This window comes from Sinocyclocheilus grahami, unplaced genomic scaffold, assembly GCF_001515645.1.
Source record: "Sinocyclocheilus grahami isolate Dianchi unplaced genomic scaffold, SAMN03320097.WGS_v1.1 scaffold66.1, whole genome shotgun sequence".
Classification (NCBI taxonomy): Eukaryota; Metazoa; Chordata; class Actinopteri; order Cypriniformes; family Cyprinidae; genus Sinocyclocheilus; species Sinocyclocheilus grahami.
In genome coordinates this window covers 67,134-94,989 of record NW_015505245.1, presented here as the reverse complement: position 1 = coordinate 94,989, position 27,856 = coordinate 67,134, and the positions used below count along the sequence as shown (strand labels likewise).

General features: G+C 39.7%; 1 pseudogene; it reads right to left on the bottom strand.

The window, feature by feature from the left end:
• The window catches only part of LOC107585066 (nuclear body protein SP140-like protein), a 41,534-nt pseudogene that overhangs the window by 7,069 nt on the left and 6,609 nt on the right, over positions 1–27,856 (bottom strand).

The window sequence follows — 27,856 nt, the reverse complement described above, 5'->3', positions numbered from 1 at the left end:
AGGTATGCAAAATCCACTAGCCAAAATTCATTGGCGTTTTCTCTTAAAGTCAGAGATGATTGATCCCAAGTAAATCTCCCCCTAATGTCGTCACAACATAACGTCTCCATTCCCTCCATCAGGGAACGAGGGTAATGCACGTTTCATTTCACCCAAAAATTCTGTCATTAATTACTCACTCTCATGTCGTTCTAAACCCGTAAGACCTCCGTTTATCTTCGGAACACAAATTATCTGCGTGGCACAGCTGACACAGAACAGCATACACTGTTTACAGTCAGAGGATACTCTGCAAAATAGCGCTAGGGTGACGCGGAGGAGACGACTTGTTGAATAAAGTCGTTATTTTTGTTTTCTTTGTGTACAAAAAGTAATCTTGTAGCTTCGTAAAATTACAGTTGAACCCCTGATGTCACATGGATTATTTTACCGATCTCCTTGCTACGTTTATGGACCTTGATCGTGGTAATTACATTGCTGTTTATGGGAGGGTCAGAGAGCTCTCAGATTCCATCAAAAATATCTTCATTTGTGTTCCGAAGATGAACCAAGGCCTTACGGGTTTGGAACGACACGAGGGTGAGTAATTAATGACAGAATTGTGTGTGTGTGTGTGTGTGTGTTTACCAATCTGTATTGAGACACTGGGACATTGAAAGCTTCTTGTTCAGACATGTTACTGGAGTCATGCCATTGTTGACTGTTTCTTAACACGCACAAGGTACAAATCCATTCCCTACAAGCAAACACACACATATACAGAATGAAGGTCCAACATACATACTTGCTGATTTAATAGTTTTTTATATGTTTGTCTGTCTCACCCAGGTGAGTCTCCATCTGCAGTTGGTAGGTGACAGTGTGAATGAAAAGCTCGTGGACACTCGTCACAACACACAAGATCTCCCTCAGAGTAACACACATAACACTCGTCATCATTGTTCTGGGCCATCTAGTCAGAGGACGACATGACACAACATAACATTTTATCATTATCACAGAAATGAGCTCAAATGCATTTTGCCTTTCTATTTTACAATCTAGTTTTGATACATAGGAATCTAACCACAACATGTCTAAGTTGCATTTTACTGCAAAAGTGAAAACATTTTTCATAACCATAAATGGAACAGAAGAAACAAACTCATCCATACAGGTTTAGAACAAGTGGAGCTTGAGTAAATGATGACAGAATTTTTGGGTGAACTCTCCCTCTGAACTATTATTTTAAAGGGTTTAAACCCAAAAATGAAAATGAGTCCATGTTTTACTCACCCTCGAGGCATCCTAGGTGTATACTTTCTTTTTTCAGATGAATCCATTCTGAGATATATAAAAAATTGTCCTGGCTCTTTCAGGCTCTATAATGGCATGGTCGGGTGTTTTTGTTCAACAGTCCAAAAGAAGGCAAATAAAGTGTGCACATCCATAATAAAACATTCCTCACACGGTTCCGTGTATAAAGGCCTCCTGTAGCAAATCGATGCATTTTTCTAAGACAAATATCCATATTTAAAATGATATAAACACCTTTTTCTCTCTTCCACTAACTGTCGTAGGCGGAAGCCGTTCCGGCTGATGATGTAGGACGTATGCGTAGCGTAAGTGCCGGTGAGTTGTGACGAACGTGGAAGCGCAAACAGAGAACAAAGAGAGAGAGAACAAACAAAACTAATTAGAAGCACAAAACGAGGATTTATAAAGAAATATGTTGGAGGATTTCGATATAAGCCAAGAGCAGACTTGTTTTCATTCAACAGTCATTGTGCTGTTCACACTACGTGACACTATGTAAATGATCCACAACAGGGGGTCACACACTACACGAGCTGACAACAACTCTGTCACCCAACGACTCTACAAACCACGTTTTGTCACGAAAACACACGCGAGAATTGGAACGGGAACGACGCGAAACAACGTGAAACAGGAGTTGTTTATTTGAAAATGGATGTCGGGAAGAAATTAGCACTGCAAGCTGTTTGCTCGATGAAACATTTTGCTCCATTTATTGTCCAAACTTTTCTTTAAGCCATGTTGCTGCTGTTGTTTTTCTTCCGGTGACCTCAACACATGTCTTGTTCTCTCATTGGCTGTAGCTCGTCACGACACCTGACACCACGTGATGTCAAGTCGGCCGACCGGTCCAGATATTTGGCATGCTAGATATTTGTTTGCTGTCGGCGAGGTGTTGGTGACGCATCAGTGAGCCTCTTTGATGCGTCGTTGTGTAGTTCACACATAAAGATTGCAGAGCGCAGATCACCCACTGATTTTCCTCCGATCACAGCCCGACCTGTCGGTGAGCTTGTTAACTTAAATCAGGCTTAAAATCCTGTAGTGTGAACTAGGCATTAGCGGAAGTTACACAAAACTGTTTATATCGTTTTACATATGGATATATATTTTTTTTTTTTACAAAAACGCATCGATTCTCTACTGGAGGCCTTTGTTCACCCCCTGGAGCCATGCGATGTGTTTTTTTATATGGATGCATGCGCTTTATTTGACTACTTTTGGACTGTTAAACAAAAACACCTGCCCATGCCATTATAGAGCTTGAAAGAGCCAGGACAATTTAATATAACTCAGATTGTGTTCATCTGAAAGAAGAAAGTCATAATAGCCTTGTTTGAGATTAGCAAAATCTGTGCAGAACCGATCACCGGTGATCACCGTGAGATGCATGCCGGTTATAAAAGTGTCCGAGTTACGTCCGACTTGCTCTGATGTCATGCTGACGTGTGCCAAAAAACTCTCGCTACGGCGAGGCAGCTGTGAAGGATTGCGAAGTCGAGCACAGTTGCTCTCCACCGACTGCACTGACCAAAAGCATGATGGGAAACGACTGGCTGACCACACAGCTTAATACTCATTGGTTCAAACAACCGTGATGTTGCCTTCTCTTCTAAAATGTTTTATTTTTTAATCTGATTTCATGTGATTATGTATTTAAATTATGCATGAATATTCCCAAACACTATGACAGTGAGATCTCTGTGTGAGATATGTGATTGTTGTAATATTTCTATAAAAATCTAAAATACATGTTTGTATTATAGTAAAAATGGATAATAAATATGCCGTCGCGAGAGTTTTTTGGCATGACATCAGAGCAAGTCGGACGTAACTTGGACACTTTTCTATCGGTTCTGTGCAGACATCTCAAACAAGCCTAAGCCTAGTAACTGCGCAATCCGACACAGCCGCATCGCCGTCGCGAGAGTTTTTTTGGCACAAGCCTCTTATTTTCAATGACGACAATAGTGACGCCATTGCGTTCGTTTTGTCATCTTACATCTGGCTGAAAGAGACCTAAGCTAGTTGCTAGCCGTAATCCTATAACTGTAACAGTAGATGATAACAGAACGCAAATATGTCAAGTATTATATGCTCAGTTAGGGGCTGCCATAACAATTGGATTAGGAGGAGAGAACAATTGCACCAACGATGTTACAAACACAGTGTGAAGCCGTCGGAGTGTTGTGGTGCACTTTACAATTTACACCCACCACCTAAAGATGAGGAGCACCTGAGGCAATGGCTGAAGGCGCTAAATTTGAAGAGCCCACCCAAGCGCCCTTATGTGTGTTCATACCATTTCATGGACGGGATGCCGAGTGACGAACACCCTTACCCCGAGAAACGGCTCAGCTACGATGTTCCAGTAAAGAAGTCACACCGAGTGCTGAAAAGGTTGTCAGATTCAGGTAAGCTAACTTGGCTAGCTATGTGCTTGTTCGCCTAGCGTTAGATTTGTGAAGTCTGTTCTCTCATTGGCTGTAGCTCGTCACGACACCTGACACCACGTGATGTCAAGTCGGCCGACCGGTCCAGATATTTGGCATGCTAGATATTTGTTTGCTGTCGGCGAGGTGTTGGTGACGCATCAGTGAGCCTCTTTGATGCGTCGTTGTGTAGTTCACACATAAAGATTGCAGAGCGCAGATCACCCACTGATTTTCCTCCGATCACAGCCCGACCTGTCGGTGAGCTTGTTAACTTAAATCAGGCTTAAAATCCTGTAGTGTGAACTAGGCATTAGCGGAAGTTACACAAAACTGTTTATATCGTTTTACATATGGATATATATTTTTTTTTTTTACAAAAACGCATCGATTCTCTACTGGAGGCCTTTGTTCACCCCCTGGAGCCATGCGATGTGTTTTTTTATATGGATGCATGCGCTTTATTTGACTACTTTTGGACTGTTAAACAAAAACACCTGCCCATGCCATTATAGAGCTTGAAAGAGCCAGGACAATTTAATATAACTCAGATTGTGTTCATCTGAAAGAAGAAAGTCATAATAGCCTTGTTTGAGATTAGCAAAATCTGTGCAGAACCGATCACCGGTGATCACCGTGAGATGCATGCCGGTTATAAAAGTGTCCGAGTTACGTCCGACTTGCTCTGATGTCATGCTGACGTGTGCCAAAAAACTCTCGCTACGGCGAGGCAGCTGTGAAGGATTGCGAAGTCGAGCACAGTTGCTCTCCACCGACTGCACTGACCAAAAGCATGATGGGAAACGACTGGCTGACCACACAGCTTAATACTCATTGGTTCAAACAACCGTGATGTTGCCTTCTCTTCTAAAATGTTTTATTTTTTAATCTGATTTCATGTGATTATGTATTTAAATTATGCATGAATATTCCCAAACACTATGACAGTGAGATCTCTGTGTGAGATATGTGATTGTTGTAATATTTCTATAAAAATCTAAAATACATGTTTGTATTATAGTAAAAATGGATAATAAATATGCCGTCGCGAGAGTTTTTTGGCATGACATCAGAGCAAGTCGGACGTAACTTGGACACTTTTCTATCGGTTCTGTGCAGACATCTCAAACAAGCCTAAGCCTAGTAACTGCGCAATCCGACACAGCCGCATCGCCGTCGCGAGAGGTTTTTTGGCACAAGCCTCTTATTTTCAATGACGACAATAGTGACGCCATTGCGGTCGTTTTGTCATCTTACATCTGGCTGAAAGAGACCTAAGCTAGTTGCTAGCCGTAATCCTATAACTGTAACAGTAGATGATAACAGAACGCAAATATGTCAAGTATTATATGCTCAGTTAGGGGCTGCCATAACAATTGGATTAGGAGGAGAGAACAATTGCACCAACGATGTTACAAACACAGTGTGAAGCCGTCGGAGTGTTGTGGTGCACTTTACAATTTACACCCACCACCTAAAGATGAGGAGCACCTGAGGCAATGGCTGAAGGCGCTAAATTTGAAGAGCCCACCCAAGCGCCCTTATGTGTGTTCATACCATTTCATGGACGGGATGCCGAGTGACGAACACCCTTACCCCGAGAAACGGCTCAGCTACGATGTTCCAGTAAAGAAGTCACACCGAGTGCTGAAAAGGTTGTCAGATTCAGGTAAGCTAACTTGGCTAGCTATGTGCTTGTTCGCCTAGCGTTAGATTTGTGAAGTCCATTCTCAGTGTTGGGTAAGTTACTCAAAAAAAGTAATCCACTACAAATTACTAATTACTGTACTTCTTTAAAATTGTAATTTGATTACATTACTGATTACTGAATTTAAAAAAAATCAGATGACTAATTACTTTACTTTCAAGCAGTGACAGTGTTTCACAAAACCATAGGGTATGGCAGTGGTGTAAATCGCAGGTAAGGAGAATACATTTTGATAAATAAAAAAATCCCACGGCACACCACTAAGCATGGAAATATAGGGGGGAAAGATAGAAAGGGAAAAGGTTTTTTTTTTTCAATAATTAAACACTGTGTCATCAGAGTTGGTATTGTGGCTTCATCAGACACTTGGATTTAACATTTTATGAAAATCAAGCTCAAATGGAGTTAAAACAAGGTTTTTGAACAGTGAAAGACAGAGATTTGTGTTTTGTCTGTCATTAGAACAGCTCTGAGGTAGCAAGTACATTGCATTATAACATACGCTTTCATCAACTTAAAGGTTTGTAGCTATACAAGCACTTATTTTTTCTTGTTTAATACACTTGACAAAAATCTCATGATATAAACGATGAAGCGCTATGTGCACAGCACACAATATTTAAAACGTACACAAGTCTAACTGGCTACAACTACACTGCAAATGCTACGCTTAATCTCTGCTCTTCAAACACACACAAAAACAATAGCCTTTACAGACATAATGTTTGAGTAAAGAAAACACTACTTTTTCAAACGTCAGTTTTATTTTATTTACCCTTGTATTGCGAACGAGCTGATATCGCTGATATCTGTCTCCACTCTCCAGGCTGTGCGTACTCATTCTGAATGGAGGCGGGGTGAAGTTACGAGGTTTCGCTGAAAGTTTGAGGATCCAATGGTGTTACAAGGTTGTTATCTCTTTTGAATGCTTTTCATTGGTTAAATATCTGTACAACCAGACATACGTAAGACCAAAAGAACTGATTTAAAATAACGAAATATAATAGAGATATGAAGTTTGGATAATTTTCCACGGCACACCTGACTGGGCTAGCGTATGGCGACTGCCATACTCTGCCATACGGAAACGCCGCTCCTGCTTTCAAGTTGCTTTGAAGTTTACTTTACTTTTCAAGTTATCAAACCTAAAAAAATACACTACAATGAGAAACTCATAGTTCTTTCATTAATTTAATATTAACTGAAAAATTACATAACTATTATTTGTATACACTCCCGATATCAACAAAACGTCTTCTTTTTTTTTTGTAAAATATAGAAAACAAATAGGGTGCACTTTCTGCATTCTCAGTCTCCATGAATATCTTCCTGAAATTAGTCATTAAAATGAACGAAAATGACATGAGAAAATATATATAAAGAAAGCTTGTAGTGTCTATTATTAAATGAAGTAAGTCATGTTGAAAACAAATATTCTCTGATAAAATAATCCGTATGAAAATACCTTCCTTTGTGTTTGGCAGAACAAAGACATTTATACAGGATTGGAACAACTTGAGCGTAAATGATGGCAGAATTTTGGCGATCATATAAATAAACTAGTTGAGGTAAAAGTTTGTAAAAAAAACTTTATAGAAAGCCTAGTCTAAAAGTTTAAAAAAGGGTCTGGAGTTCCAGAGATCCGAGATTTTTCGTGTCACATGATAACACATTTAAAAAATATTTTTACGCTATAGTTGAGTAGTATTTGGGTATTTATGGTATTTTTAATTTGGATTGGCTAATGTTTGTATATACAGTTTGCCCTGATGATCTATTAATACTTACATGAATGCCAACTGAGTATGATTATAAATTCTGTTGTTGTTTTTTTCACATTAAAATAATGAAAAGGAGTTGTTTTTGTGCATATGGCAATGAAATTGCCAAAAATTTTGTTAACTGTCATGAAACGAATGTCACAATGCAAAAAATAATAATTAGGCTAAATAGGCTTAGTTTTCTTTAAGTAGAAAATGTAAAAAAAAAAGAAAAGAAAAAAGACAATATAAAAATAAACATAAAAAATAAATGTTATATAAAATGTTTAGTAATTTTCACGACTTTATTTTATGAAAATTATTTTTATGATAATTTACACTGTTATGATCACCTGCTGGAAGTTCCCTTGATGGTCACCAGAGGGCACCCCATCCTAGACTGGTGTCATACTCTCACAGGCTACATTCCCCATAATCCTTTACCCGGACTCTTCACTGATCACATTCACCTGTATCTCATCACCTAATTAGTCTCATACTATAAAAGTCTGGTTTACTCACTCTTTGATTGTGAAGTCTTGTTTTGCTGTAGCTTTCATTTCTGAGCGGATTCCCTTGTTCCTTAGTTTCCTGTGGTTTCGACTTTGAACTGTGATCTTGTTCCTTTTGATCATTTGCCGCCTGCCCTGACCCTTGCCTGTTTTTGGATTACTCTTTTGTCTCGCCTTGGATGTTGTTGTTTGCTGGTGATTTACCCTGCTTGGTTGACTACGTTCTTTTAATAAAGCAGCATTTGGATCTCCAACTCCACTGTCACCGCTCATCGTTACATACACATTAATGTACACATTTAAAAGATTAAGACTTTAAAGGGGTCAGGATGCCCATTTTCCACAAATTGATATGATTTTTTAGGGTTTTAATGAAAAGTCTATAACATAGTTTGGTTAAAATTTCTCAATGGTAGTGTAAAAAACACCTTTTTTTACCCAGTCAAAAACAGCTCTTTTCAGATCAAGCCGTTTTTGTAGCATTTTCCTTTAAATGTTAATGAGCTCTGCTGACACCGCCCTTCTCTTCCCAGCTGCTCTCAGAGAGACTGTTTACTTTAGCTGCATTCATCGTGAAACTTGCTAATTAGCACATTATTAGGAAAGGCGATTCATTCATTACAAAACATTATACTCACTTCTTCTGTAGATGAGGCTGCACTGTAAAAAATAAGTGTAATTTTAACTGTAAAATATTGTAAAAACACTATGGGAAAAAACTGTTAATAGGTTAACAGTAAGTTCCCGTGCTATATACAGGGAAAAACTGTAAAATATCTAACCAGACATTTCATGTAATTTTACAGTAAAATGCTGTTAATTTTACAGTTTTTAAAAGTAAAAATAACAAATCAATGTATAATTTACAGTCCAAAACTGTAAGCTGATATTCCCAGAATTCCCTGCACGACACTCCACATCTGAAAGTATTTTGTTTAAATAATCATGTTTTTTAAATAGTTTTTGTTATTAGTTATGTATATTTGGGCTTTATGTTACATCTTCTGTTGTTTAATGAAAGTTTAATGCATTATTTAAGTATCATGTGTGTTACCATGATGGTGTTTTGTGTTTGCATGAATGACTCTGTGCACCTTCTATATATTAGTATATACTTCTGCTTGTGGCGAAGCTACTTGTGATGAGCTTTGATTCTTCGTGTGGCTTTCTCTTTTACCACCTGCATTATTATGGTGGTTGTCAGCATGTTAAAGGTACAAAACAGATTTTAATATCAGTGTGCATTGTTGAATTTACTGGTTTACATAAAAATTTTCTTGTTTGTAAATTACAGTTTTATACTGTAAAATTTACAGGTTTTGGCTGTAAATGTGTTTACAGTTTTTCTGTATTTTTTACACAATTATTCTGGCAACCACAGCTGGCAAAATTATTTTGTAAAAACTACAGAATTTTTTTTACAGTGTGGATCATGAATGATTCACGCAAACATAGATGCATTTATGTAGATCAGGGGCGCATTCCCTTCAGAAACAAATGTAATCCACTGCGAGTTCAGCGGCTCAGATGTCGGGAGTAAATGACGACTGCTATGTTCATTATTACATCCAACAACAGAACACCTCAATCGCTTAGGAGTCATTCTTGTCTACATCTGCTCCGGCGGTGAAACAATGGCGGACTGATGACAGCTGACTCAGGGCGGGTCTAAGGTAAGACACCAGTCCAGTCAACGCTACTGTCAATCAAACTATCGTGGGAGGGGCCTGTTTTTGTGATGTCACACAGACAGGCATCTGAGATCGGCTCGATTTGAGAAAGGGGAAAACATTTGACACGATTAAAAAAAAAACACTGGGTGGATTTTTATCATTATAGGGTGGTTGTGTACACACACTGCCAGCACATTTCAGTTCAAACAACTTGTAAAAGTGCATGTAGCGTCCTATGACCCCTTTAAGTTAATATCATAAATTATTTTTATGATGACTGCTTATGATTAAATATGTCAGGTAGAGGTGTTTCTCACCACGATTTCCTCCTGAATACTGCATTTTACACATTCACACAGAACGGAATGGACGTGCAGGATTTCTTTCTAGATATTACAAACAAACAATAAAACAAGTAAATAAATAAATGAATAATCGTAATTTTTATATTCTATCCCTCCCATTTGTTACCTGGAGTAAAAAGTTGAGCGTTTTTCCATTGCACAGTATATCTTTCTTCCAGTGTCCATCAGTGAGAATACGTTCCTGCTTTACAAATTCCTCCGGAGTGAACCATCTGTCCTCAGTACGTATACACTTCCCACGACTCCCTGCAACACAACAATAAACATAAACACTTCCCACTCAAACCTTTGACACAGACAAAACAAACTGAGTTCTGTACAAAAATCAGTGCACTAACGTACCTGACGCAAACCTGTATTTGTACAGAGTCCCAGTAAGTGAAACACAGGTGACTGGTAAAGAGGAAGCCTGGAAAACAGACAGATCTGCCATGTCTTCTTCTTCTTCCTCCTCTTCCTCAGCTCTCCCTCTTCACATCTTTAGTCTATGAAAGTGATCATGTACAGATTAATGTACACATTTAAAAGACTGTAAAGAATTTAAGTTAATATCAAATTATTTTAATGATGACTGATTATGATTAAATATGTCAGGTAGAGATGTTTCTCACCACGTCTTCCTCTTGAGTACTGCATTTTACACATTCACACTGAAGCGAATGGATGCGCAGGATGTCTTTCTAAAAATGACAATCAATCATTAAATAAATAAATAAATAAATCATGCTTTTTATTTGCTCTCTCCCATTTGCTACCTTGAGTAAAAAGTTGAGCGTTTTTCCATGGCACAGTATATCTTTCTTCCAGTGTCCATCAGTGAGAATACGTTCCTGCTTTACAAATTCCTCCGGAGTGAACCATCTGTCCTCAGTACGTATACACTTCCCACGACTCCCTGCAACACAACAATAAACATAAACACTTCCCACTCAAACCTTTGACACAGACAAAACAAACTGAGTTCTGTACAAAAATCAGTGCACTAACGTACCTGACGCAAACCTGTATTTGTACAGAGTCCCAGTAAGTGAAACACAGGTGACTGGTAAAGAGGAAGCCTGGAAAACAGACAGATCTGCCATGTCTTCTTCTTCTTCCTCCTCTTCCTCAGCTCTCCCTCTAAACTCTGTTCCTCCTCCTCTCCCTCCCTGCTCCTGGAAATCTTTAGAATCACTTTCCTCCACCAAACCAGAGCTTGTTTTTGAGTCTCGAGGAATAAAACACATGACTGCATTCAGACAGTTTTATTTAACTATAATCCTGAAGAGAACTGCTGTAGTTCAGGGACTCACAGAATGAGGGGTTTTTGGCTGGTTTCCTCCGCTTGGGTGTGGAAGCAGAGGAAGGACCAGGATCATCACTATTCTCACTACTTTTGTTATCTTTACTTCTCTTTCCTTTGTAGCTCTTCTCCTTCCCTTTTTCTGCCTTTCCTTCACCCTCCTCCTCCTCTGTCTGTATCTCAACATCCGGAGGTTTCTCATAGAGTTTGAAAGTGCCTAGGACAAAGAAAAAGTACAAATATATGAATCCATTCTTGCTCAATCATAGCTTAGAAAAACAGTGTGAACCTCTAGATAACAAAACATAAAGCTGATAATAATCAAAAATACTGACCATCCAGCAGACTGCTTCTGAGCTTGCTTAGCTCTGGGTACTGCTGCAGGATATGATCTTTAAACACAGTGCCAGAACTGTTGTATTTCCTGAGGTCTATTTTTCTCCACCCAGTCCAGAACCTCATAGAAGCCCTTCTCCTTCTGCTTACGAGAACGCGTCTTTTTCACATTCTCCAGACAAAAACAGAGAGAAAGACATAAAGGAAGATGCAACTATGATCAGATGTATTAGGCCTAAATATGCAAAAGAAATTAACTGACACACATATACAGTGGGGAAAAAAGTATTTAGTCAGCCACCAATTGTGCAAGTTCTCCCACTTAAAAAGATGAGAGAGACTTGCACAATTGGTGGCTGACTAAATACTTTTTTGACCCACTGTACTTACTTATACTGAGACACTTATATAGTGGAGGTACCATGGTAAAGTGATGGTATCTGATGGTAATACCATGATTGTAAGATCAGTAAGATTTTTTTGAAAGACATTATCACTGTTATTTATAGTTACAAAAAATCTGTTTCAAATAAATGCTGTCTTTTTTTTTTACTTTCTATTGATCCAAAAACCTGAAAAAAAATTGGTATCACTGTTTCCACAAAAATATTAAGCAGCACAACTGTTTTCAACATTGATAATAAAAACAAATGTTTCTTGAGAAGAAAATCAGCATATTAAAATTATTTCTGAAGGATCATGTAACACTGAAGACTATAGGGCTGGGTTTTGACACAATTTTACGATTCGCTTCGATTCTGATTCACAAGCTTTCGTTTTGATTTGCTTCTATTTCCGATTAGACTCGATATCAATTATTTTGGACATATATAAGGTATAGTACATGCCAAATTTTCTTAAGGAAAAAAAATCTCTCAACTTAATTCTGTAAAATATACATGAGAGTCAGTTGGTACTACATTACTATAATATTGAAGGTTAAAATAAACTGATTTGTAAACAAACGCTTAAATTACACTCAGTAACGTTTTTATAATAACAAAATTACAATTACATAATTATTACTCCAATTAGTTTTTTTGAAATATAAACATTTAAATGGTGGCTGTCAAACAAACTTGACAGATGTATTCAAACATAAATTAAACACTGAAGAACAGTAAAACTTATTGTTATATGGTGCATATATTTAGCAAAATGCTCCTCTCTAGAGTTTCTAGCTGACTGAGTTTATGGTCACCGAATAGGCCTATGTATTTTTCTGAGGTAAATGTGACGTTGTGTGACATATTGTTTGCGAGCTATTATGTCTTTGCGCGGTTGAAACACTGATTGAGCAATTACACGAGACAGGATACAGATTTCGGTAAGTTGTACTCTTTCTTTTAACATACCTTCGAATGTTTATTCATGTTTATTTCGTGCTAAAACTGGTATTAAAGCATAAAAAATGACCAGTTCACGTGCGCTTTTTGCTGCCATTCTCTGTAGCGATCTGACACTCCACATTAAATCGTGCCAAAACAGCATTTATTGTAATAAAATAGACATAATTTGAGACTTTGTTTAATATAAAAAGTAATGCAAAGTATGTGATTTATTGGATGGGAGGTGCACTACAATGTTCCGTTCATTAACTGAAAAGATTCCTAAGATTTAAGAATACATATTGTTTTATAAAAATGAGAATCGATTAAAATCGAGAAATCGATCATTTTTACCCAGCCCTACTGAAGACTGTATTAATGATGCTAAAAAAATTCAGCTTTACCATTACAGAAATAAATAGCATTTTTAAAAATATACTTTTTAAATTGTAATAATATTTATGTAATACTTTAATAAGCCTATATATGTAATAACATTTACAGGATGGGTTACAAGGTGTAAATAAAATTTACAGGGTGGGTGAATAAGAGAGTGGGTATAAAGGTGGGCACGCTTCTACCTCAAAAAGTTTCTCTGGCACCAGATCGTGGCAGCTGAGTGAGTTCTTCTATGCACAAAATCTCCGTCTTTTTCCGGTGGAAGAAAAACAGCAACTCTTCATTCGTTTTCAAGTCTAACGGGTCCATTTGGCCACTGACTCTATAGTGCGATCTACAGTGCAACATGAAATCATTTTATTGATTTTCCAACAGCATGTGGATTAATACAATGCAACATAAACAGTTCTGTTTTAAATACATTATTATAAAGCAATGTCTTACACTTGTACTCTTGCACTTGATACTCATATTTTCTCTAAAGTGAGTCACGTATTTATAAGAAATGGCTTAAATAATATATTTAGGTATTTGTTATCATTTAAATTGAAATAATAGACATTAAAGATACTATTTTGTATTTTACACACCTTTTTATTGATATATGCATTCAATTTGATCATGTCCTCAGTGCAAATTAATCAACTTCCACAAGAAATATAACCCATGAAATTATAAAAAAAACTAAATATTTTTCAATTATGTTATAGAGTAGGCTAAACTGCATCTAATAGTAGATTGGTCCCTCTAAGCGAGATCCCAATTTCGTCGGTCCTCCGACGTGACGTCTCCGTTCCCTCCTTCAGGGAACGAGGGTTACATACGTAACCGAGACGTTATTATTATTATTTTTAATAATTTTCTTCATTTACCGTGTCTCTAAAGTAGTTTTCCACATTGTTAGTATGTTTTTTCTTGCCTTTCAAAATACAATACAATTCCATTGAGACCATTTTCAGGAAGTGATATCGTTTATTTTTCCCACTGGAATTCAACTGTGCAAACTGAAGTAAGCGTCAACTCTCACTCCTACCTTTTTTTTTATGTAAAAACATATATTTTATAAAAGTTATGTTTATTTTTAGAAGGTTAGAGAGCTAAATGTTGATCACTCAAAGAGCTACAGCTAACTTAGCTCAACATTTTCCACCCTGTTAGGTCTATAATCCTGTGTGAAAAAAGTAAAAACTAACAGGGTGGAAATTATAATATAATGTGCTATTACGCATCTCCTGAATGAGTCTAGAATGTGCAATCAAAAACACAGACGAGGAAGACGCAGAAATGAGCAATCTCATATGTACGTATATGCATATAAAAAATTATGCGATCATCAACACTAACCGCATCTAAATGAAAGCTGCCTAATGTTACCAAGTGAAATGTCAATCCAGGAAGTGGTAAAGAACTGCAAGCTTTGGGAGTGCTGATGGAAGTGATCTAACATATTTGCTTTGATAATAGTACTGGCAACGTTTTTCAAAAACGCTGGCGGGGAAAGAGTTAAAATTGTTAAGGTATAATTTCTAATACAAACAGTAATTCAATCTACAATATAAATGTGTATTACATGCGTTCATGTGATTATTCAATTTTATGCCATGATGTGCAATTTTCTTTGTTCTATTTAAACATATATATTAAGTTGTGTTACTGTACCAATTTACCTGAACACGTTAGATAAATTGGGACAGTAGCATTCAGCTAAAATGGGACAACATATAAAGTAAAAGATTATATATGGCTTAATGTGAAAAATTGTTTTGTTTTACAAAAAATGTCACAAACATTAGGCAGTAGGCAGACGACAGGGAAAGAAAAAAATAATAATATAAATGTGTAAGTATTAAGTTTTTGTGCATAAAAAGTGCCTGTAATAGACTCTGTGCACAAACGTAGCGACGAACTTCCGCTGTCGCCAGAAGTCGGGTTATCAGTTTCCGGTTTTCATTCCTGTCGCCCAAAATGTCAGTATTTTCTAGATGTCTCCGAGATCTTCAAGTAAGAATCAGCGATGCCCATCGTATCGTTAATGCCCATTCCCTGCTCCAATACGCAAGCGAAACAATGGATTCAAACTAAATATATAGAGTTATATGCACAAATAGTTTAAGCTAATGTGTTATTTCGGCATCTAGCGGCGAAGCTAGTTAGCGACATGCTCATTTTAGAAGCTTGTCTTTCTCAATTTTAAATGCAGACTGTTCGTTTTTTAAATTTTTATAATTGTATTATCACTTGTATTAAACATCTCCCCCTCTCAGTTTTTAATAAAGATAAGGGTACAGGTGAAATCATTGTCTGGTCATTGTGCTACAGGTCCATAATGAGGAATGCGGAGAAAACTCACAGGTCGAGTGAATGGTGAAGCTAGGATTGATAAACCTACAATTATAAGCTTGTTACTTTAATAACCCGGCGTTTCTAATGTCCCGGGGATTTTGCCATGGTAATTCATGTTTAATATAACTCTTAAAGTAGTATGTAATGAAAACAGTGGCTAAAATTGGCAGGTGAGTTTACCCTGCTGGTCCCCATTCGGGTTACTGCATGCATTCTTGTTCATTTCATAATCATATTACTTATTATAACTCGGTGTTCCTGATGTTCCTAGAGATTCAGTTAAGGTCATTCATGTTTAATGTAACTCAAATCTAATGAAAACATTTACAGTAGGCAGTTGTTTTTGTCCTTCTTTTGTAGTGTTTTTGTACTTCTGTTGGACTGTTTTAAAGGGATAGTTTACCCCAAAAAATAAAATTACCCAATGATTTACTCACCCTCAAGCCATCCTATGTGTATGTGACTTTCTACTTTCAGACAAATACAATCAGAGTTATATTTAAAAATGTCCTGGCTCTTCCAAGCTTTATAATGGCAGTGAAAGGCTGAGATTTTTCAGTTCAATAAAGTGCACCTGTCCATCGTAAAAAGGGCTCCTCATGGCTCCAGGGGGGCAATAAAAGCCTTCTGAAGTGAATCGATGTGTTTGTGTAAGAATAATATCTATATTTTTGTAAAGAAAAATGTCATATTCTCACCGGAGCGTGTGAAAGTTAGCGGAAGCTAGAAATTAAGGTTTATAAAGTTTTAAATATGAATATTTTTCTTTAAAAAAAGCATAGATTCGATTCAGAAGGCCTTGGACGCATGGCCTGTGGCGAATGGACACAGTTTGTTGGACTTTTATTGGACTATAGAATATCAACAGCCATTCACTGCCATAATAAAGCTTGGAAGAGCCGGGACATTTTTAAAGTATATCTCTGATTGTATTTGTCTGAAAGAAGAAAGTCATATAAACCTAGAATGGCTTGAGGGTGAGTATATCATGGGGTAATTTTCTTTTTTGGGTAAACTATCCCATTAATAATCACATTTATGCTTCTGTTGAAGTGTTTTAAAGGGGTCATATGATGCGATTTCAATTTTCCCTTTCTCTTTGGAGTGTTACAAGCTCTTGGTGCATAAAGAAGATCTGTAAATTTGCAAAGACTAAAGTCTCAAATCCGAAGAGATATTCTTTATAAAATTTAAGAGTCAACCACGCCTACCTAAAACGGCTTGGTCTAACACGCTCCGTGTCTACGTCACTATGTGGGAAGATTTGCATAACGCCGCCCAAATGTTCACACAAAGAAAGAAGGCGTAACTTTTATTCTCGCTGTAGTAATGTTGTTGCCGCCGCCTCCATGTTGTGAATGCGCTGTGTGTTTCATTGTGAAAGCAAAACTACTTTGTTTGGCCTTCCAAAAGACGATATCTGTGTGGGGATTTGATGAACAGGACACTGATCCACCACTGAATCACCATCATGAGGTTCGGATTAATTTAATCAAGAGAGGCCACAGAGATCTTTTGTATGAGGACTGAAGATACCGTGTGAGGCCTCGTGATCCAATGAAAATAACTATTATATGTATGCACAGGAAGCGGCTATGTTAATCACGCCCTCGGGCCGGCAAGCACGGGATATCTATGCATGACTGTCACATGTCTTGTGACCACCTACTTCCTGCCCTGTCTGAAACCCCAACGGACCTGCGTCCTTATGTTACAACAAAAGAAGCAGAACCTTGCATGACGATTTTAAAAGACAAATCGTTTAAAAAGTAGTGAAATTGTATCCACTGCATGTGTCATGCCGTATATATAAATGTGTGATGTGTTTATTGGAATCTATGATATTTTTAATATTTGCCTTATAACTCTTTTTAGCAGACAAAGCATTTAATATGTGTGTAAGAGATGTGAAGTTTAATATCGGGTGAAAGCTTGTCTTATTCGCCGAACATTGTTGTTAGTGAAACTTTTATATTATGTATCATTCTCTGGTGATAATACTTTTATCAGAAGGTATTTAAAACTTCCAGAAATACGCCCCACGGAGCATGTGACTTGTGCATGAAGAAAAAGAACCACACAGGGCGTGGCTAAGCCCTGCAACAGCGTCCAATTGGAAGATCGCGTCTCTTGCTCGCAGGCTCGCTCTCTCACTCTAAAGAACTTTGGCTTTCACCTTGGTGAGCACGACAAAGCGCCCCCACGCCGTAACATCGCACAAGCGAGACCATCTAAGAACTCAAACACTTCAGTTGAAGCTTCATAACTCTGCAGAACGCAAAGTCTTGCAAACTCAGGCTTTTAGCAGGACTGCTGAAGCCTCTTTCGTAACCCGGCAACCAACCAACCCAACGGGGGCTTTCCCAAAAGGACTCACTCAAACGTCATTCCGACGTCACTGCAAAAGCCAATCAGCGAAGGAATTTCCCTCCAGCAGCCATCCAGTAGCCACGAGGAACGACTCAGCTTTTCAGCTGTCAACCAGCAGAACGCAAGTAACGAACAAATCTTATCTCTGCTGAACTGGTGAACGAGCTAATTTAAGCAGTAAACATAAGCTAACATTCTCTGCTTGGTAAATTCTCTAAGGTGAATTTAAATCACTCGTAAAACGAGTTAGAACTTGAAACTTCATGCAACTCTGTCAACTCTCATTTTTAAAGAAACTGTATGTTTGTGTGTGTGTGTGTGTGTATGTGTGTTTTAGCTTAGTTTTGATGTAATCTAGAATAGCCAAATAAATTCACGTTTCATTTATAGAAAATCATTGTTTGGTGTCATATAATTTCAAGGTTAAACCCTTTCGCCAAAAATATCCCTTGTGTAACGAATCAGCTCATGAGGAAATATGAATAATTAATCATAACTAGTTATAATTAATTATGAATATTTAGATCCGCTGTAGATATTTAGCTGACCTCTCAGGGTCAACTGTCTTGTCAATTCTAAGAACGTTAATTTCCTGGTTAAGGGAAATAACTTTCTTACTGTACAATTCTACAAAAGCTTGTAGCATAAATCTGCATGATTAAGTGACTCCAGTTATAAGCAAACAACGAACCACGTCAAGTGTGATACAAGTAAGGTTTTATTAACTACATAAACACTTAAACTAGTCTAACATACTACATAAACACATATACTGGTGTAACATACACAGACACACACACACACACACACACAGTTTGTATAGGAAAGGGTTAAAGCTTAACCCTTTAAAGAGAAGCAAAAATAAGAACATGAAGTTATTGAAACATTTGCATATTCAGCAGATCTACGCCTGAGGGAAACGTCAGATTCTTCGTTCAAACACACCTTTGTAAAAAGGTGCAAATTATACCTAATTAATAAGACTAAGTTTGATACTTGCGAGTCTCATCTGTCTGAAAGAGATTCCTGATGCAATCTTAAGGCCCAAGATCTTTGCTGAAGTTGGTTGAGGGAAAATAACCAGTTTGAGTCAGAGGATCTTGGTGAAATTGAAAGGTCGAGGCCAAAAGCCTGGTACAAAACTTAGGATGTCGTGGAGTGCGTTTTTCTCACATCTTCTCAGAAATTCAACAAACCACCGACTGGGCGGGTCACATGAAGTGCGGCCTTTAAAGCCTGCAAAGATTCACGCCTCTCAAGATGGGCTTGGCCAATGAGGAAGTCCGGAATCTCAAGTGGGAGTTCTGAGATACTGGGGCATTTTTATGGCCCTTTGTTTGAAAGCATGGTAATTTGCATATGAAACTTGGATAAAAATGACTAAAGACTCTTAGAACACTAATATGTTGCGTAGGTGTAAACATACAATATACACTCTCAATTAGATCATCCGAATACGAATTCATAGATACTACACATGGTAGGGTTATATATATGTAAGCTGACAGGAGTGTGTTTCAGTTATAAGCCTGCATAACAGTATACAATTTCAAAGACAAAATACACGATGACAATAATATACCCAATGACCTGAAGGATCATGTGTGTTCATTCAAAGAAAGGTTTTCCTATTAATTAATTAGCAAAGAAAAGTCCTTCCCTTGTGGATTTTCCTTATGGGCAAGGAAGTGATTTTCTTCACGTAAATTCCAGGAGGTCGTAAATGTATCGGGTGTCAGGGTTGCCATGGAACCAGGGGCCTGTTCGGCTTCCTGGGGTGTTACAGAGTATTTGTTAAATCTAGCTAACAAAATATATATTGTGTGTCTGAGTGGTCCAGACAAATGCCTAGTTTATAATGGGTTTTAATGTTTTTGTCTCGTCGCTCCGGCCGGGACAAGGCATCACAATATGGTAAGGGCCGTAACATTTCCGTCACACGCTTGAGGTATTTGGCTAATCACAATGCACTGGATAGCTGGCCAATCAGAGCACACCTCACTTTTCAGACCGATGAGCTTTGTACAAATCGACACTTTTCAGAAAGGCAGGGCATAGAGGAGAAACAATAATGTACAGTATGTGGAAAATAATGTGTTTTTTTAACCTTAAACTGCATAAACACATTTCATTACACCAAATACACAAAATAATGTTCTATTTAGCAACATCATATGACCCTTTAATGCTGCATTCACGTGCTATCTGAATTATCGTAAATATGCTAATGCAGCATAATTCAATAAACATTAAGTGTTTATGAGTTCACAATCAATAACACAATCTTGTCTATTTGTCATATAAAAAATATGTCTATTTTTCTAAAGTTATTCTTTTAAATTCTGAAGATTTTCTATTGCAAAAATTATTTGTACAATGTCCTGCTATAGGAGAGTGTCATCATGATTGATTGTGATAAGGAACCACATAGCTATTTTTTGTGACCCTCCCCCAAAGGAAATCTGGAAATATATATAATTTTTTGTATTGTTTTGAAATAATATTATATAGGTGCAGTTCTGCACATTACAGATGGCAAACCATGCAGGACAATGATGGAAAGCTCATCCACTGTTAGAACCTGTTAACACTAGTGTTATGCTCCGTTCCACCCTGTAAGACAAGTCATTTTAAATAAAGTAAGTAAAGTTGACAGCAACGTAAAATTTTTTGATATACTTGTGTCTTATTTTGTGAGGTGAGGAGCGTTAACAGCATATATATATTTTTGAGCAGAATTTTTGTATTATTTACCATCCGGTTGGCAAAAATGGACACAGAAAAGTATCTCGGAGCTGCGGGCCAGGCTTCATTACCTCGAAAGGGGCGGAGCTCCGTTGCCTCTGCCTCTATCCAGTTTTCATCCTGGCGGCAGTCAGGTAAGGGCTACTTCAGGCAGTAGCACGGGCGGTCTGAGGGTAACAGTGGTGGCAAACCTTCCAGGGGACCAACCCTCGAGGGACCATCGCTCCTCTTGCGCTCTGCAACCAGTTCAGCTGCCAAAGGAACGTGCAGGGCCCTCTACAAGGAGCGTACCAGCAGTACGCGCTGGTTCTCAGCACCCCACCCTGCTGCCTTTCTTCCCCGAGGTGCATGAGGAACTTACCAGGTCGTGGACGGCAACTTTTACTGACTGAATCCTTTCTGCTAGCTCCTCCTCCCTCACCACCCTCGATGGTGGTGCAGCTAGGGGGTATACGGGGGTCCCCACAGTGGAGCGGTCTGTTGCGATGCAGTTGTGTCCTAATACTGCCTCCGCCTGGCAGTGCCTCCCCTCCCAGGCCTGTAGGTACTCGTCTGATCTGTCCGGCAATGCTTATGTGGCCTGTGGAGAAGCTGCCTCTGCCTTACATGCTAAGGCGTTACTGCAGGTTCATCAGGCTAAAGCACTGAGGGACCTGCACGAGGGTGGTCACGTTCTGAAAGAGCTCCCAACCGCAACTAACCTCACGTTCCGAATGACAAAGGTCACCACGAGTGCTCTGGGTCATGTGATGTCCACACTTGTGGTCCAGGAGCATACCCTCTGGCTGTGTCTGGTGGACATGTGGGACATGTGGACATGTGTGGACATCGGTTCCTCAAGGCCCCTCTGTCCCAGACCTGCCTCTTCGGCGCTGCAATTGAGAACATTACCCAGCAGTTCTCAGCTGCACAGGAGCAAACTGGGGCAATCTGACATGTACTGCCCCGGCGGGCAGCTGCTGCCTCCACCTGTCCGCCGGCTGCAGCGCCCCAGTCTGCTCGTCGCCGAGGGCGGCCCCCTGCATACGCCCCCACGCCACATCTGCAGAAAACTCCAGCCAAGCAGCGCCGTGGAGCCGGGAGTAGGCAGGCCGCCCGCCCGTCCAGGCCCCTGTCAAACCTGGTGGTACCCGGAAGAGCAAGAGGCCTCGGGATGGGTGGCCCAGAGACCGAGGGAACTGCTCTTTGGGAGATGGTGAACGCACCTCTCCCTCCCCCAGAGGAGGGCCGGGTGAAGAATCTTTTGTTCCCAAAAATCTCAACAAAAGAGCAGTTTTCTATGTCTCTGGGTCCCAATATGGCACGGAGAGTCACAGATGGACCAACACCAGACCACACTCATTCTCCTCTCTTGCCAGCAGGCAGCAGCGGGTGGTTTGAGAGCATCATCAAAGGCCCTACTCTTGGAAATAGGTAAGCATTGCACTGCACACTCAGACCCCTCTTCGGTCCGCCGATGAGCCGCCTGAGCCGGGTCCCTGCATTCGACCTCACTGCCCCACTGCGGGTACGTCGATGGCCCTGCTGGTCCCCCTTGTACGGTGTCTGGGTGCCTGGCTAGCCTGCGGAGAATCAGACTCGGCTATGCAATTCAGTTCGCCCGGCGTCCTCCCATGTTCAGGGGCATCCACTTCACAACAGTTACGACAGCCAATGCTCATGTCTTAAGTGTGGAGATCGCAGTCCTACTGGCGAAGGATGCAATAGAGCCGGTCCCTCCAGCCGATATGAAGACGGGTTTTACAGCCCCTACTTCATTGTACCCAAGAAAGGCAGTGGGTTATGGCCGATCTTGTACCTGCGTGTCTTGAACCGGGCCCTTCACTGGTTACCATTCAAGATGTTGATGCAGAAATGCATCTTCAGGTACATCCGTCCCTGAGATCGGTTGCAGCGATTGACCTGAAGGATGCATACTTTCATGTGTCAATCCTTTTGCGCCACAGACCATTTCTGCAGTTTGCGTTCGAAGGACGTGCATATCAGTACAAGGTCCTGCCCTTCGGGCTGTCCCTTTCCCCCCGTGTCTTCACGAAAGTTGCGGAGGGGGCTCTTGATCCCCTCAGAGAGCAAGGTGTTTGCATCCTTATATACCTTTATAGGTATTTCGACGATTGGCTTATACTAGCACAGTCTCAGGATCAGTCGTGCGAGCACAAGGACTTGGTGCTCTTCAGGGACAGGCACTTCAGCCAGTTGGGTCTTTGGGTCAACTGGGAAAAGAGCAAACTCTCCCCGATGCAGAGGATCTCTGACAGCACGCCTCACAGAGGAACGTGCGCGGTCGGTGTTGAACTGCTTGAATTCGTTCAAGGGCAGGACAGCGGCCCCACTGAAACAATTTCAGAGGCTCCTGGGGCATATAGCAGTGGCAGGTCCACTTCTGGGGCTGCTTCATATGAGACCACTTCAGCACTGGCTTCATGGCCGAGTCCCGAGGTGGGCGTTGTCCAATTTACACCGGCCTGCTGCCGAACCTTCACCCCATGGTCAGACCTTGCGTTTCTCCGGGCAGGAGTGCCCCTGGAACAGGTCTCCAGGTTTACACAGATGCCTCCACCACAGGCTTGGGTGCCACGTACAACGGGCAAGCAGTGTCGGGGGTGTGGATGGGACCCCAACTGCAGTGGCATATCAGTTGCCTAGAGTTGTTAACGGTGCGCCTTGCTTTGAACCCTCTCAAAGGGTGCTTACGAGGCAAGCACGTGCTGGTCCGTATGCGACCATTGCATACATCAACCGACAAGTTTGTCAGCGCTCCCATCAAATGTCACAACTCGCCCGCAACCTCCTCCTCTGGAGTCGGAAGTTTCTGAGGTCACTTCGTGCCATTCACCTTCCGGATCTGCTCAACCATATGGCTGACAAGCTGTCATGAGCTGCGCCCCCAGGAGAATGGAGACTCGATTCCCAGATGGTCCAGCTGATTTGGAGACGTTTTGGAGCCACTCAGGTAGACCTAGAGTTGTTCTACTCCCTGACCGAGGTAACACTCAACATGGATGCACTGGCACACCCCTTACGAAAATTAACCATGGTTTTACTACAAATAAAACAAAAAAACATGGTTACTATAGTTAAACCATGGTAACCACAAATTAACCATGGCTTTGCAACACTAACCATAATTTAACCATGGAATTTGTAGTAAAACTGTGGTTCTAAAAATGGTAGTCAATACGGCAAAAATCCATGGTTACTATTTTACTATAATAAAATCATGGTTAATTTTCGTAAGGGACAGCTGACCTTCACAAGTATGCGTTTCCCCCAGTGAGCCATCTCGCACAGACACAGGTCTTGCTCATTGCACCCTATTGGCCCAACCGGACCTGATTCCGAGAACTGATGCTCCTTGTGACAGCCCCTCTCTGGCAAATTCTTCTGAGAAAGGATCTACTGACTCAGAGGCGGGGCACCCGCATCCAGACCTCTGGAAACTCCATGTCTGGTCCCTGGACAGGACGTGGAGATTCTAGGTGACCTACCCCAAGAGGTAGTAGACACCATTACTTCGGCGCGAGCAAAGTTTACGAGACACACTTACGCATTGAAGTGGAACCTGTTAATCGAGTGGTGTTCTTCTCGCAGAGTAGACCACTGGAGATGCCTGATCAGAGTCGTGCTTTCCTTTTTGCAGCAAGTGTTGGAGTGAAGGCTGTCTCCCTCCACCCTTAAAGTCTATGTTGCTGCGATTGCTGCTAACCACCACCCTGTGGAAGGGAAGTCGGTAGGGAAGCACAAGCTGGTCATCAGGTTCCTAAGGGTGGTGAGAAGGTTGAATCCTCCTCGGTCTCCCTCTATATCCTCTTGAGACCTGACTCTAGTGCTCAGAGCACTACAGCAGGGCCCATTTGAGCCCATGCAGTCAGTTGAGCTAAAGTTTCTTTCAATGAAAACTCTGCTCCTGGTTGCATTGGACTCCATCAAGAAGGCAGGGGACCTGCACGCATTTTTGGTTGACGAATCGTGCCTAGGGTTTGGGCCAGCTAACTCCCAGGTCATCCTGAGGCCCTGGTTGCCCCAGGTAATCCTGAGGCCCTATGTGCCCAAGGTTCCCACTACTCCCTTAAGGTACCAGGTAGTGAACCTGCTAGTGCTGCCCCCAAAGGAGGCAGACCCAGCCCTTGCTTTGATAAAACCACCTCTAAATCTTCCATATGCACCTAAATGGTTGTCCATATGTGTAAGTGCTTCTGAAACCTCCTTCAGGAAGGATGGGGCTTCCGCAACATTCCTGTTTCAAGTGGCCTGGACCTGCTTCCTATTTATACTCTCCTATTTATAATTTATTTATACTCACGCTGCAATCAGCAGCAGCAGGATGCAATCTTCACATACCAATGTGCGTTGGCTCATTTAGTTTACACCCAAAGTAGATTAATCTCTCTAGCGAGATCCCCAATTCGTCGGTCACCGACGTGACGCCTTCATTCCCTCCTTCAGGGAACGAGGGTTACATACGTAACGAGATGTTATTTACCTTTTGAGCAGTATGGTCCCACATATGGGATTTTTATTTCCATGCCCCTGAGAGTATGGTCCCACATATGGGATTTAGAATGTTCGGTGACATCACATAACTGCCAAATTCAAACTGTGCTTCTGGGCTTTAGCTGGCGCTGAGCCAGAGAGAAAAGTGCACTGCGGTTGTCATATTATCACAACTATGCAGTGTATTTAACCACATAATGCTTATTTTAGGTTTCAGACATTTAAATACACATAAGTACTAGTAAAACAATACATTTAGAGTTTGTAAAATACACACATATGTCTATGGAAGCAACAATAACAATCCATTCAAATTTAATTTGCCGATGTGTTTTATTCATATCAGATACACATAGTGTAAGTAACTATAAAGTTCACCCTCTTCTTCACCCAGTTAACCGGCCACTTATTACTTGTATTTCGGGAGAAATTGATTAATTGACGTGCTGTAAATCTGACTGACAGGACTCTCTGAACTGCAGCGCGAACAAACATGGCGGCGCCCATCTCACATTACAGATCACGTTCAAGATCATTTAGAAAGGTTTTTAAACGACAAAACATATTCATATTCACATATTTGTTAACTGGAATATCAGATTGTTCATGACATGGTATGCAAGTTTGTGAATATTTTAAATAAAAGAGGAAAAACTAAATAAAAGAGATCCATCTGTCATAAAGTGTTATTGTGACATGCATGACACGCGTCACCATGGAAACAGTAAGGGGAAATGTTCTAAAATAACGGTCGCCTTAAAAAAAACTCACTCTGGGGGGACCACTAGAATATTTTAAATTCAACACTGAAAGGGTTAATAATCAAGACATAGGTCTCAATCAGCTCCCTAGCTCCCGAGCTCGTTAAAGTGTACACGAATTCGGCCACTGGTAAGTTCCCTGTCTCACTGCACGTTGGGACAGTGATCACTCAAATTCCAGTGACATGATTGCGTACAACGTCAACGGACAATATAGTAGAACGTCATCACTGGAATTAATAAAAACCAGGCAGGACCAATCTAATTTTTATATTATTTTTTATTCTCTTTAAACACATTGTTCTGTAACATGTTATTACAACATTTCAGCCAAGTATTAATTATAAATGATAATTAGATGTGTTCATTACCTGTTTAGCAATGTGTGTTTATGTTGAAATTATATTTATCGCGTTGACTCGTGTGGTTTATGTTTCCCGCTTCAGAAATATGACGTTATTTCCGGTAATGGAGCATAGTGAGCGCCTATGCTCCCTAGTTTTTGCAGTGCATTGTGGGATTTTTCAGGGAGCGAACGTTCAAGTGCACTGGAAGGATTTCGCGATTGAGACAGCCCTTAAAATGGCTGACTCCCTGATCAGTGCCCTGACTACTGAACAAGGGAGCTGACTGAGACTCACCCATATTCTTTTCATCAATAATTGTTTTGTTATTGTTTCAATAATAAAAAAAATACTATTATGGTATAAGGGACATATACTATCCAAGAAACTCATTATTGTTTAACATTTACATTATTAACATTTTGTGATAACTATGTATTTGTTACTAACAGGGTGGAATACTTTCACAGCCATTGTTGAAATTGAATTGTCTCTAAAACTTTTTTCATAAAATATAGTCACATTTTTTTTAAATCTAAAAAGTATCCCCCCCCCCCCCCCCCTCAAAAAAAAAGATTGTCTGAACAATCTACCCATAATTATTATTCCCTGAGCTTGATCAATATGTATTCTTCGTTAAACATCACTATTTTGTTAGAATGCTAAAAACATGTACCTTTTTTCCCAAAAAAATTAAGCCAAATTTTTAACCGATACCAAGAATGACATATAGGCCAAATGTTATGTCCAGATGTTTTGCTTGCGTTAAAAGCAATATGCATATTTGACTCTTGCCTACCTGTCACAAGCCGAGGTGCCTGGAAGAATTTGTATATATCTGTACTCTACACAAGGAGTAGTCAAACAGAAAGAGTTTTTTCCAAATCTCTCGCCTGTATCTGATAACCTGGTTAGTGAGAAGAATGCAGAAGTGGTGAAGAAAAGACGAATGCTAACCTGTTACAGGGTTGGATTTCCGCCAACCGGATCTTTCGAACGGTTTCTTTCAAAACAGTTACAAACAGTGGTTGTGGCTTGAAGGGATACAGCAGCAGCCAGAAACTAACACTAAATAAAATTGTCTACTTATTAGATTGTGTTTTATTAACGTCTACACCTACCCCAACCCTAAAACTACCCCTTGCAATAATGCAAAAACAGTAATTATTGTTGTTATTACAGTAATTATTGTTGTTATTTTGTTAATAACAGGAAGTTAAATTAAGTTTAACATCCTGACTGAAGAGGTTTTATTGAAATGTATTAAACCATGGTTTGATCAACCATGTGCGTTGATAAAACTGCCAGAATAAAATTGTCCAGAATAAAAATGTTGAAAATAAAATCATGACTCGACTGTCTAAACAGAAGTACACAATGAGTTTGTTCAGTTAGTGTAAAAACATTAAAAAAGTATAAATTAATACAAAAAGTTATGTTTTTAAAACATAACTTTTTAAAGCCACACATTTAGAGTAAAATATTGCTAAAATGTGGGTTAAGATTTCAGAAAAAAGTAAAGTAGGCTAGTAAGTAAACTCATAATTAGATTCTCTTATTTTTGTTATCGGCTATGTCCATCAATTTAGTGTCTCTTATAATTATAGTTTTTAACAAAGTACTACCGTTTAATCAATAACACATGTTATATATATATATATATATATATATATATATATATATATATATATATATATATATATATATA